The sequence below is a fragment of the Geotrypetes seraphini genome, chromosome 1, assembly GCF_902459505.1.
Source record: "Geotrypetes seraphini chromosome 1, aGeoSer1.1, whole genome shotgun sequence".
NCBI lineage: Eukaryota > Metazoa > Chordata > Amphibia > Gymnophiona > Dermophiidae > Geotrypetes > Geotrypetes seraphini.
In genome coordinates, this window is record NC_047084.1 from 148,283,639 (window position 1) to 148,297,112 (window position 13,474).

General features: G+C 46.2%; 1 protein-coding gene across 4 annotated transcripts in view; it reads left to right on the plus strand.

The window, feature by feature from the left end:
* Positions 1–13,474, plus strand: part of IL15 (interleukin 15) — a 305,681-nt gene that overhangs the window by 138,027 nt on the left and 154,180 nt on the right. Inside the window, exon 1 of one of the 4 annotated variants that reach the window (XM_033939811.1) lies at positions 276–555. The exons of the other annotated variants lie outside the window; for them this stretch is intronic. The gene's annotated coding sequence lies outside the window, so the exon portion shown is untranslated. Of the gene's footprint in view, positions 1–275; positions 556–13,474 lie in introns of those variants that run through there. 4 annotated transcript variants of the gene reach the window in all.

Below are 13,474 nucleotides of genomic sequence, written 5' to 3' on the forward strand. Positions count from 1 at the left end.
CAATCTTGCGACTTCTAGGCGGTTTACAATCAAGAGAGCTGGACATTCAGCGAGTTACAATGTGCAGATAGTCAGAGGAAATACAGAGTACTTCACTGCTACTGCACTGACGAGTGTAAACATAGGGCACTGCTGCTTCAGTGTTGAGCATTGCTGTTACAGTGGCAGGCGTAACGGTAGGTATTGCTGTTTAGGATCAGCTTGATCTGGAGTCGATCCCTGTTCAGCCCACCCCCCACTGCTCTGCCCTGCCCACTTTGTCCCAGCCAGGCAAAATGACAGCGAGTGGATGCAGCTGGGTTCATTCGACACAATCCTTGGAACAGCCCTGCTGCAGTGACCGGTGTTAACCGTGGGGCACTAGTGCGAGCGCTTACTGCAGTGCCCTGCTGTTTCAGTGAGAGGCATGGCAACTTTAAAGGCTGAAGTGTCAAACTTCCAGGCAGCTCTGACTCAGCAGGATTGGCTAATCCTGAGGTTTTTTTTAAAAAAATTCACATGTCGTGCCAAAGGAAAATGAAAGTAAAGCAAAAGAATGAAGGAGACGCCAAGGAGGTAAGTTGTTTAATCTTTCTTCTTCTTAACGTGCGCAGAAAAAGAGCTGGCAATTGAATGATCTTTGACAGGGATTAGATTCCCCCCCCCCATGATCTGAGTTTTATTCTGCTGCTCTTCCGCATGTGGAACCAGGGGCAGAGTTGGGAAGGAAAAATGGGCTTGCTCGGTGGCACAGAGGTGTAGGTTGCCCAAGGCCTGCAAATGCACAAATGTACCAGCTCCTCAGGGTGAAATAGAGCATAAAACTTTGTGCGTGAAAGAATTCCCCTGAAGAAGCCTCAGGTGAAACGGGCTCCTCCCGTTGGGAGCTGCCACTTTTTGCACTGGACTTGCACTGTCTGGCTTCTTTAATTTATTCGTTCAGTTTTCTGTACCATCCTCCTATGGGAGCTCAGAACGGTTTACGTCAGCGGTCTCAAACTCAAACCCTTTGCAGTGCCACACTTTGGGCTTGTAGGTATTTGGAGGGCTGCAGAAAAAATAGTTAATGTCTTATTAAAGAAGTGACAACTTTGCATGAGGTAAAACTCGTTATAGTTTCTAAATCTTTCCTTAATTGCTTCTGATCATTTCAGCTATACACACCTGAAAGCAGTGCAACATGCAGAAAGTGAAGTTTAGATAGTTTTTTTACTTTCTGCATATTGCACTGCTTCAAGCTGAGTATAGCTGAAATTATCTGAAGCAATTAAGGAAAGATTTATAAACTCTAAAGAGTTTTACCTCATGCAAAATTGTGATTTAGATTCTAAAGTATCAACTGCAGGAGACAAGATTTTGGTGTAGTCCTCGGCTTTTTTGTAGAGGGGAGAATCAATATCCGACTTGTGCCCGGAAAAGTTGTGCCTTAAGTGTCCGCCTTCAGCTCTCACCTCCTCCAGCACCGGACACAACCGCCAACTTACCGTATTTTCACGCATATAACGCGCGCATTATACGTGTTTTTACCTACCGCGCATACCCCTCGCGCGTTATACGCGTGAGCGCGGTATACAAAATTTTTTTTACATAATTCCCACCCCGCCCGACGCCCGATTCACCCCCCCCAGCAGGACCGCTCGCACCCCCACCCCGAACGACCGCTCGCACGCGCTCCCACCCGCACGCGCATCCACGATCGGAGCAAGAGGGAGCCCAAGCCCTCTTGCCCGGCCGACTCCCCAACTCCCCGACAATATCGGGCCAGGAGGGAGCCCAAACCCTCCTGGCCACGGCGACCCCCTACCCCCACCCCGCACTACATTACGGGCAGGAGGGATCCCAGGCCCTCCTGCCATCGACGCAAACCCCCCTCCCTCCAACGACCGCCCCCCCCCAAGAACCTCCGACCGCCCCCCCAGCCGACCCGCAACCTCCCTGGCCGACCCGCACGACACCCCCACCCCCCTTCCCCGTACCTTTGGTAGTTGGCCGGACAGACGGGAGCCAAACCCGCCTGTCCGGCAGGCAGCCAACGACGGAATGAGGCCGGATTGGCCCATCTGTCCCAAAGCTCCGCCTACTGGTGGGGCCTAAGGCGCGTGGGCCAATCAGAATAGGCCCTGGAGCCTTAGGTCCCACCTGGGGGTGCGGCCTGAAGCACATGGGCCCAACCCGACCATGTGCCTCAGGCCGCGCCCCTAGGTGGGACCTAAGGCTCCAGGGCCTATTCTGATTGGCCCACGTGCCTTAGGCCCCACCAGTAGGCGGAGAGTCGGGAAGGGCGAAAGGAGAGTCGGGGTGGCCAGAGGAGAGTCGGGGCGGGCGAAAGGACAGTCGGGCAGCATGTGCGGTATACCCGTGAGCGCGGTATACAAAAGTTTTTGTACATAAAATCGTGGTTTCTGCGCGCTATACCCGTGTGCGCGTTTTACACGGGTGCGCGTTATCTGCGTGAAAATACGGTACATCAAGCAGTCACCGCCAGGAGAGGTGCCGAATTTCGCAACAGTTCACGAGATTACGTACACACGCGCAAGCTGCACTGACTCCAATGTTACCTTACGTTCTGGAACGTTGCCCGCCTCGCTGCTGTAACCTCACGCAAGCGCTTTCCTGCGTCTGTACGCGATTGCCCTCTCCACTCCACCTCAGACGCAGGAAAGCACTTGCGTGAGGTCACAGCAGTGAGGCGGGCAACGTTCCAGAACAATGGTAACATACCGAGAGCCTCAAAATAGTACCTGGTGGGCCGCGAGTTTGAGACCACTGGTTTACATGAATTTGTTCAGGTACTCGAGCATTTTTCTCTGTCTGTCCCAGTGGGCTCACAATTTACCTAATGTACCTGGGGCAATGGGGGGATTAAGCGTCTTGCCCAAGGTCACAAGAAGCATTGTGGGTGTGCAACAGATACTTGCTGTCATGATAATTGATATAAAATTATGGTGTAGAATGTTATTTTAACTTAAGGACAAGTGCAATAGGTTGGTGGAAGATTTTCTTTTTTGACCAATCGTCAGCCTGTAAGTGGTCAAGCTACTACTATTTATCATTTCTTTTTTTTTTTTTTTATGTTCATTAATTTTTATTGAATATTATAAGAGATTTACAGAAAGCAGTTCAAACACACAAAATCTGAATAAGACACAATGGTGTAGAAAAAGTCTATATCTACAATCATTTACATACAACCAGATTAATAAAAAGAATCCAGGGTATGTGTAACTGCTAATAAAAGATATATGAAAGGCAGAAAAGCAGGGAGAGTGAAATAAGAGAGAGGGAAAGAAAGAGGGAGAAAAAGAAAAAGAGAGAGATAGATAGATAGAGATAGAGAGGCAGAAAAGCAGGGAGAGGGAAATAAGAGAGAGGGAAAGAAAGAGGGAGAAAAAGAAAAAGAGAGAGATAGATAGATAGAGATAGAGAGGCAGAAAAGCAGGGAGAGTGAAATAAAAGAGAGGGAAAGAAAGAAGGAGAAAAAGAAAAAGAGAGAGATAGATAGATAGAGAGGCAGAAGTGTCTACTGGTTAGAGTGAACATATGAATCTAAGAATGACCAAGGTGATTTATTTCGCACCATGTTTGTGGAGAGTCGAGAAATCATGTTTTTCTCATATGCATAAGATTTAAATTTGTGATACATGCTCAGAGAGTTCCACCAAAAGGTGTAGTCAAGTAGCGAGGATGATTTCCAATTTTTTAGAATATGCATAAGAGCTGTTACAAACATGGCATCAATGAGTTTAGGTGGGCAGTTTGTTTGTGCGAAGCAAGGGTGTTGAGAACGAAGAATTACAATGTCTATGGAAATCTCTTCTGAACACTTAGTAATAGATTTTATAGTGTCCCAAATACGAATCCAGAAGGAGTGAACTATAGTGCAATGAAAAAGCATGTGATCAAGAGTTCCAGACTCTTTCAAACAATTCCAGCAGGTGGAGTCTTGTTTTAGCTTCGCTTTCCACATGCGAAATGGGGTCCATACTGCATTCCACATAACGAAGAACATTGATTGCGAGACTCTGGAAGATAGAAGAGGACGGTTTGTGGAGGACCATTTCTATAGCGCTGAAAAGCATACGCAGCGCTGTACATCCAACATGCAACAGACGGTCGGGACCAGCAGCCCAGGACTTTCCATTTTGCAGGTTTCTACATCTGTGCATACAAGAAAACCTCTGTAATATACATTTGTACTATCATCCTCCAAGGATTATGCTTCTACGGGGTGTTCATGCAGTTCTGTAGATAAGAGCAGCAGAGTTAGCAGACCGTTGCTTTTTAACGTGGGTTTTTTTTTTTGAGAATCCTGGTCTGCGTGACAGAGTCATAGGCTCTGGAGATGGCCTGTTTCTCTTATCCTGACAGCATGTGGGGGGTGCAGGGGTGCTCATGTCTGCTCACTGGGGCAAACGGGAGAACACCTTCAGAGGTAGCAGAATCACAGACAGGTGGGGGGTGAAGGTGCAGGTTGGGGCTTACCCAGAGTAAGGATAGGGTGGGATAGAATTGAAATAAACAAATAAGATCAGGCTTGAAAAGAAGCTTTCAGAACTGGGGAGGTTAGAGGTAAAGCGTCAGAGGTTTAAATTGTTTAATTTCTGCTTTACTAGAAAGATTCTGAGCAGATAACTAAGCAAATTAATCACAAAAATTCTATTAAAAAAAAACATAAACAAAAAAAATTGGTTAGACAAAGCAGTCATGCTTTTGTTAGAAGAAATAAGGCAAAACAAATAGTCTACGGGTTCTGAGAGTGCAGAGTGCAAATAAGACCCACCTGAATTGAATAACAGCACTAAATAATCAATAATGTTAGTGATAGAGGCAACCTCAGTGTGAGGATCAGCGAAGGGAGAAAAACTCCAGCGCTTCACACCAAAGGGCAAAGGTACAACACCTCTGCCTGCACACCATCACCGGTAGCCTCACGTGTGCAGAAATCAAAATCATTAATAAGTGCCAAACCATAATCGGGTAATGATAACACTCGGTGTGAAAAAAAGCAAAAAAAACACTCTGAGAACCCTCCCCAGCCAACTCCCCCAGAAAAAAAATATAACAAAAGGCCACAGCCGACTTATCTTCAAACAGTCATGTTGGTGCTGGCTGTGTACAAGATGCCGGGTTCAACCAAGCCCGGTTTCGGGAGATTAATGTCCCTTCATCAAGAACCCATAGATGGAAACAGACGATGGTATAACGTGGAGCCAGCTGGGGGAAGATAGAACTTATGGAGGTTTGCGCAACCGCGCTAATGAGCCAAGCAGCAGCAACGTCATTAATCAAATGAACCAATCAGACCAGAAAGGGGAAGAGCCAGTGGCGTACCAAGGGGGAGGCGGGGGGGGGGGGGTGTCGCTCCAGGTGCAAGGCCTGAGGGGATGTTCAGCTGGCCACTTACCGGGGAATAGGCTGCCGCCGGGGAAAGAAAGAAGCCGGCGCCGAATTCTCCGTCCCTACTGCTTCTCTTCCCCGAGCCGAGCAACTCTAGCCGTCCGACGTCAATTCTGACGTCGGAGAGGATGTTCTGCCAGAATTGGTCGGCCTGCGGGAAAAGAAGGAGGGCGAATTCGGTGCCGGCCTGTTTCCGATGGCCAGTGGCAGCCTTTCCCCGGCGGTGGTGGCAGCATGGTGGTGGTAGCGGCGGTGGCATGGGGGAGGGAAGGGAGAAAGAAAGAAGGGGGGATCCAGGGAGCCAGAAAGAAAGCAAGGGGGGGGACAGGGTTCCAGAAAGAAAGAAAGGGGGCAGGGTGAAAGAAAGAAAAAAATGGGGCACGGAGAGAGAGAGAAAGACAGACATACAGAAAGAAAGGGGGCATGGAGAGAGAAAGAAAGAAGGGGACAGGATGAAACAAAGAAAAAGTTGGGGGAGGGAATGAAGTCTGGAGGAGAGGAAGCATACAGGAGGCTGAAAGAAGGGAAGAAATATTGGATGCACAGTCAGACGAATAAAGTGCAACCAGAGACTGATGAAATTACCAAACAGAAAGGTAGGAAAAATGATTTTATTTTCAATTTAGTGATCAAAATGTGTCCGTTTTGAGAATTTATATATGCTGTCTATATTTTGCACTATGGGCCCCTTTTACTAAACTGCAATAGCAGTTTTTAGCGCAGGGAGTGTTGAGAGCGTGGGGCATTCAGCGCAGCTGCCTGCGCTAAAAGACGCTATCGCGGTTTAATAAAAAGGGAGAGAGTATATTTGTCTATTTTTGTATAGTTGTTACTGAGGTGACATTGCATAAAGTCATCTGCCTTGACCTCTTTGAAAACCCGCGGAATATAAATGATAATTAACATTTTCTCTGCGTACAATGTGCTTTGTGTTTTTAAAATTTTATTGTTCGTAGATCATTTTGACTTGGCCACGAAGGTAACGGGGAAGGAGGGAGGGGAGCTGCTGAAAGACATCTAGTAATCCTTGCAGGCTTGACTGCAGGGAATTATTTTTGTAAAATCATGGCATTATTTAAACTTTAATTTCTATGAATGAATAGAATGAAAATGTTATAAAATTACTTGCTTGTTTTTACGTGTGTGCGCTGAAGGCAAGTGGAGAGAGAGTGGGCTGAGGACACTGAAGGGAAATGGGGAAGAGAGAGTGGGGAGAAGACGCTGATTTATAAATTGACAATTGTACAGAATATTGTTTCTTTTTATACTTTAATATAATAAGTTCAATATAAAACAATTCAAGGCTTGTGTGGATGGAATCAGGTGGTTTGTGGGGATGAGGATCGAGCTTACGGGGATTAGTCCAATAAAATGGTATTTTCATATTTCTCATTATTTGTTTTATTTTTATTTGTTAATTTGTAAAGTGGTGATTGTTATATATCAGTTTTTCAAATTTACATCTACTGTCTTTATATTTTGCACAGTATTAGAGGACATGTATTACTGTTTTTGTGGTGTTGTTGTGTTGCATTGTATGCAGAGTCTGGTTTCTTGGCAGTTCAGTTTAACTTTTGTCTACATATTTCTATTTTTAGTTTGTGATTATTCCATATTGGGCAAAGGTGTATCTGTCTGTGTGTATGAAAGGGACATGGTTTTCTGATAGCATCGACTATACTGGATCAATTGACTGTGCAGGATCTGGTTTGTTTAGTTTTACAATGTATGTGTTGGTGTTCTAGTGCTCACTACAGTGTTTAAGATGCTGCCTTTTCCTAGGTACACTCTTGTGCGATATGTAGATTGTTACTAAAAATCATATTTTTCATATAGATGTGTGTCAAAAAATGATGGGCCCCGGGTGTCACATATGCTAGGTACGCCACTGGGAAGAGCCACATGCTAAACAATCGTATTCCACTCAATACAATCGTTAAGACCATGAGGATGTACAGCATGCAAATGAAAGATCCAAAATTGTTCTCTAAGCTGGATATGAGCCATTTTGTCACCCTTGAAAGACCCCGGCAGTTGTTCCAACATGAACCAAGTGAGTTCATAGAAATCATGTTCCTTCTCCAAACAGTGAGGAACAAGAGGGGCAGATCTCACAGCCAAATTAATTTTGCTCTTGTGCTCAGTCTTGATTTTCCTGCTCGTGCGTCCCACATATATTAATTTGCAAGGACACATGATTATATAGATGACCCACTGGGATTCACATGTAGTGCAACTCCTAAGTTGATCCTCACAGTGGGTCTGGGGATGCTGCCAACAGGACAGGGATAGCGTTACAGAGTCCACATGCCTGGTGTTGTACCTTTGCCCTTTAGTGTGAAGGGCTGGAGTTTTTCTCCCTTCGCTGATCCTCACACTGAGGTTGCCTCTATCACTAACATTATTGATTATTTAGTATTGTTATTCAATTCAGGTGGGTCTTGTTTGCACTCTCAGAACCCTTAGACTATTTGTTTTGCCTTATTTTTTGGATCTTTTAAGTATCTGTGGCAAAGTTTTTTGAGGCGTTTCGCATTGTTTTGTTAGAAGAAAGGCATTTAGACAAGTTTCAAGTTTAATTAAAATTTATTTTATGCCTAATCAAGCTTCTAGGCGGTGTACATCAGTAAAAAGGTAAATATAAAAAAGGCATTTAAATATTAGGAATACTAAAAAAAAGAAAAAGAACATCTAAGGCAGGGATCTCCAAGTCCCTCCTTGAGGGCCGCAATCCAGTCGGGTTTTCAGGATTTCCCCAATGAATATGCATTGAAAGCAGTGCATGCACATAGATCTCATGCATATTCATTGGGGAAATCCTGAAAACCCGACTGGATTGCGACCCTCAAGGAGGGACTTTGAGATCCCTGATCTAAAGGGTCCTTTTACTAAGACGTGCTAGCCGTTTTAGCGCACGCTATATGCTAACACCTCCATAGCCTATAATGGGCGTGTTAAGCTCTTAGCGTACGCTGAAACGTCTACCGCACCTTAGTAAAAGGACCCCTAAATTAGTAAATATAAACATCAAAGGCGTCGCTGAACAGAAAGTATATTTTAGCTTGGATTTGAAGTAATTTAAAGTTGTTTCTTCTCTTAGATAGTTTGGTATGGCGGACCAGAGGGAGGGGGCGGTAACCGAAAAGATGTTTGATCGCATGGTGTTACTGTGTTCTAGAGATGGAAGAGTGAGAAGATGTTGAGCGCAGGTTCTGGAAACGGCGCTGTAAATTAGGCAGTGATAAGCACCCTAACTTAATTGTTTTAATTGACTTTAATCGGTGCGGTAATTGTCCGGATCATTTAGAACCGATGAAAAACTCGTGAAAAAAAATGTAGGCGCCAGAATCGCGCCTACAGAGGCATCTAACGGCGTCGAAGGTCAAAGTAGGTGCAGTTTCGGCTGGAAGTGACCGTAGGCGCCGCTAGGCGTGATTCTCCGTCAAGCATGGGCGCTGGTAATGTGGGCCTTGAAAACCCTTGCCTACGTTACCGGCGTCTATGCTTGACGGCATCCTCGATTCTGTAAATGGCGCCTATGCGTAATTGACACGTGGCTGGTGCCGTTTTTGTAGCCACTGGCTGATATAGGTGCTGTTTCCAGATTCGGGTCCTTAATCCCCACCCATTCCAAAAATGGGACCCAATTTACTAAACTGCAGGAAAGTTTTGCAGTTATATGCTAATTGCCAAAATTAATGTGTGGAAATTTCAAAAACTCGGCGTTAACTGTCGGCAATATTCCCAGCATCTTGCTATTCAGCTAACAGAGAGAGAGGTTCTTTATTGCATGTTAATTGCATTGCATTATTAAAATGATGTGAGCTGCACTGCATTATCTACCATATACCATGTTTCCCCCCAAATAAGACCGGGTCTTATATTATTTCTGCCTCCAAAAAACACATTAGGGTTTATTTTCAGGGGATATTTTATTTTTGTTTCATATCCAACAATCATCTCTCCCGTCCTCTTCTCCACCCTAATTCTTCCTCTTTCCTTTTTCCCCCCCTCCCTCCCATCCCCCTGTGCAGCAGAACCCCACTGACCCTCCCACCGTGAGACTGACATACCTCAGAGATTGGCACAGAAATTGGCTCTGCTAGTCTATAAATGGCGTGCAACTCTGAGCGGATTTTTTCAGTACCTAAATTTGAGCTCCATTCCCTGAATCTAGTGCCAGCTGTTAGTGCACATTAACCGCAAAATAAAATGCTAGCGCCGCTTAGTAAATAGGCCCCGTAAGAGTAAATTCTCAAAAGATCACTAAAATGTCAGCACTGGGATCATGCACACTATGGGCCCGATTCTCTAAAGCAGTGGTCCCCAACCCTGTCCTGGAGGACCCACTAGCCAGTCGAGTTTTCGGGATAGCCTTAATGAATATGCATGGGACAGATCTGCACTCCTGGCACCTTCATTACATGCAAATCTCTTTCATGCATATTCATTAGGGCTATCCTGAAAATCTGACTGGCTGGTGGTCCTCCAGGACAGGGTTGGGAACCCCTGCTCTAAAGGACACCGATGCTTGACTGACATGTGATCGGTGGCTGCTTCTTAGGCAGCTGCCGGTTGTGTGTCATTCACGCATCGGCATCCTTTAGAGAATCACGCCTTTTTTTTCCCTAACAGACGCCTTAAATGTATGCCAGTATGTCACAGGTCTACATTTAAGGCATCTGATTTGCACCTGCGGAGACGCATAGGGATGCTTACAGATGCTCAAGGCCACTTCCGGTGGAAGCCACGCCCATGCCGGCTTTGGCCAGACGCCTCCATAGGAGCGGTCAGACGCCTATATTGTAGGCGTTCTTCACTGCATGGATTTTTTTTTTTTTTAAAACATGCATCCCGATTGGCCGGTGAGACGGCAGTAGGACGTCTACCGCTACCTACAGTCGGGACGCCGTGTGTAGAATCAGCCCCTTAGCGCAAATTCTATAATAGCCGTTGTGTTTGCAGCTGGCGTTATACAGTAGAATACAAGTGTGAGTCTGCATTTACACGCGTAACGGATGTGAGCGCTTATGCCAGCGCAAAGGCCAGCGTAAATGTTTGCACCTAACTTTAGGCAGTTCGGTGTGCAATTGATAGCATTCCATAACCTGCACCTGTAACTGCCTGACATGCCCCTCCCAGGTCCATGCTTCCTTGAAGTTGCACGCTCAGGAATTTAAGCACGCAACTTATAGAATAGTGACAAAGGGCCAGATTCAGGCCCGACGAACTCAGCAAACTCCAATATGCACATGGGGGCAATCGGAGGAATGCTCCCATCTACCGGCACAGATCGCTCTATAGCGATCCCCACGCATGTGCAGACCATCTATAGACGGTCTACGCATGCGCTGGACCTCCAGCCCGGCACTTTTAAAAAAAAAAAAAAAAAAACCAAACAACTTTTTTACAGCCCGTGGTTTTAACCTGCTTAAAGCCTGCGGGTTAAAAACACAGGCTTACACTGCGGGGAAGGGTGGGAGAGTCAGGGCAGGCAGGCGATGAGGACAGCTCGGGGTAGGCAGGCAATCAGGGCAACGTCGGGGCAGGCAGGCAGATCGATGAAGCAGGAGATCGGGGCTGACAGGACTGAGAGCAGGGCGGCAGAAGGCAGAAAGCAGTCGGAAAGAGCTTCAGCGACTGGTCCTCAACAGTCGCTTTTTGGGTTGATCGGCCAGCACATCGAATCAGCAAATTTGTTTAATGACTCGTGTCCCTGCCTACTTTGCATGCAGTTCCCCTCATTTGCATGCACGGATCGGAGTTGGATCGCAAAACAGATTAGTGAATACTGCAGGAGGGAAATCGGGTCCCAAAGGGTTCACAAACCAATCAGTACACGATCAGTTTGCTTGTTTCCTTCAACCAGGATGGAAACAACAGTAAGGGCGGATGGCTTGGAATCACTATGGGTAAAGCTGACAGGAGGAAATGGAGCAGACATAAAATTGGGACTGTACTATCGCCCACCAGGACAACTGGAGGCAAACGACCAGGACCTGGAGGCTGAATTGAGGCAGGTATGTAAAAGCGGAAGTGTGGTGGTGATGGGGGATTTCAACTACCCTGGGATAGACTGGAGCATTGGACACTCAAATTGCACGAGAGAAACAAAGTTCCTGGAGGCAGTGAGGGACTGTTTCATGGAGCAGCTGGTCACGGAACCAACAAGAGGAGATGCCACCCTTGACCTAATCCTCAACGGGCTAGGGGGACCCGCAAAGGAGGTAGTAGTACTAGAGCCACTAGGAAACAGCGATCATAACATGATCCAGTGCAAGCTAGAAATGGGAACATCAAAAGTGAAAAGAACTACAACAACAGCACTCAATTTTAGAAAAGGAAATTATGAGGCCATGAGGAAAATGGTGGGAAAGGAACTCAGCAACAGCTCAGGGAAGATGGAGACCATAGAGGAAGCCTGGGCCCTATTCAAAGGCATGGTGCACAAAGCACAAAACCTGTATGTCCCCAGGTTTAGGAAAGGGTGCAAAAAAAATCGAACCAAAAACCCGGCGTGGATAACAAATGCAGTGAGAAAGGCGATAAGTGACAAGAAAACATCATTTAGAAAATGGAAAAAAGGATCAAACTAAGGACAACCAGAAGGAGCACAAAAGGCACCAAAAGGACTGTCACCGAGTGGTTAGGAAAGCAAAAAGAGAATATGAGGAGAGACTGGCGGGGGAAGCAAAAAACTTCAAACCATTCTTTAGGTATGTGAAGGGGAAACAACCAGTCAGGGAGGAAGTGTGACCTTTGAACGATGGAGACAGGAAGGGAGTGGTTAAGGAGGAAAAAGAGATAGCTGACAGGTTAAACAAGTTCTTCTCGTCAGTCTTCACGAGAGAGGACACATCCAATATCCCAGAACCCGAGGAGAACATAAACGGAGACCATGATGAAAAGCTGGTCCAACTAGAAATAAGCAAAGAGGATGTTCTCAGACAGATAGACAGACTGAAGAGCAACAAATCACCAGGTCCAGACGGCATCCACCCAAGGGTATTAAAGGAACTGAGAAACGAAATAGCGGAAACACTACGCCAAATTTATAACCTATCCTTGAAAACTGGGGAGATCCCAGAGGACTGGAAAATAGCCAATGTCACGCCCATCTTTAAGAAGGGATCAAGGGGTGACCCGGGAAACTACAGGCTGGTGAGCTTGACCTCGGTTCCGGGAAAGATGATGGAAGCACTGGTCAAGGACACAATCTACGAACACATAGAAAACAATGGACAACTGAAGGCGAGCCAGCACGGCTTCTGCAAGGGAAGGTCATGCCTCATGAACTTACTGTATTTCTTTGAGGGAATAAACAGCCAGGTGGATAAAGGGGAATCCATAGACATCATTTACCTTGACTTCCAAAAGGCCTTCGACAAGGTACCTCACGAAAGACTGCTTAGGAAGCTGTGGAGCCAAGGGGTGCAGGAGGATGTCCACTTGTCAAACACTGGCTGGCAGGCAGGAAACAGAGGGTTGGAGTAAAAGGCCATTACTCAGACTGGCAATGGGTCATGAGCGGAGTTCAACAGGGGTCGGGTCTGGGACCGCTCCTGTTCAACATATTTATCAACGACCTGGAGACAGGGACGAAATGTGAGGTTATTAAATTTGCTGATGACACCAAACTCTGTAGAAGGGTTAGAAACACGGAAGACTGCGAAGACCTGCAAAGAGACCTAACGAGACTGGAAGAGTGGGCAAAAAAGTGGCAGATGAGTTTTAACATAGAGAAATGCAAGGTCATGCATGTAGGGAAAAAGAACCCGATGTTCAGCTACAAAATGGGAGGATCACTGCTAGGGGTGAACAACTTTGAAAGAGACCTGGGGGTGATGGTGGACACAACATTGAAAGCATCAGCACAATGTGCGACAGCCTCAAAGAAAGCGAACAGAATGTTGGGTATCATTAAAAAGGGTATTACGACCAGGACGAAGGAAGTCATCATGCCGCTATATCGTGCAATGGTGCGCCCACATCTGGAGTACTGTGTCCAGAACTGGTCACCGTACCTCAAGAAGGACATGGCAGTACTTGAGGAGGTCCAGAGGAAAGCAACTAAACTGGTAAATGGTATGGAAAACTT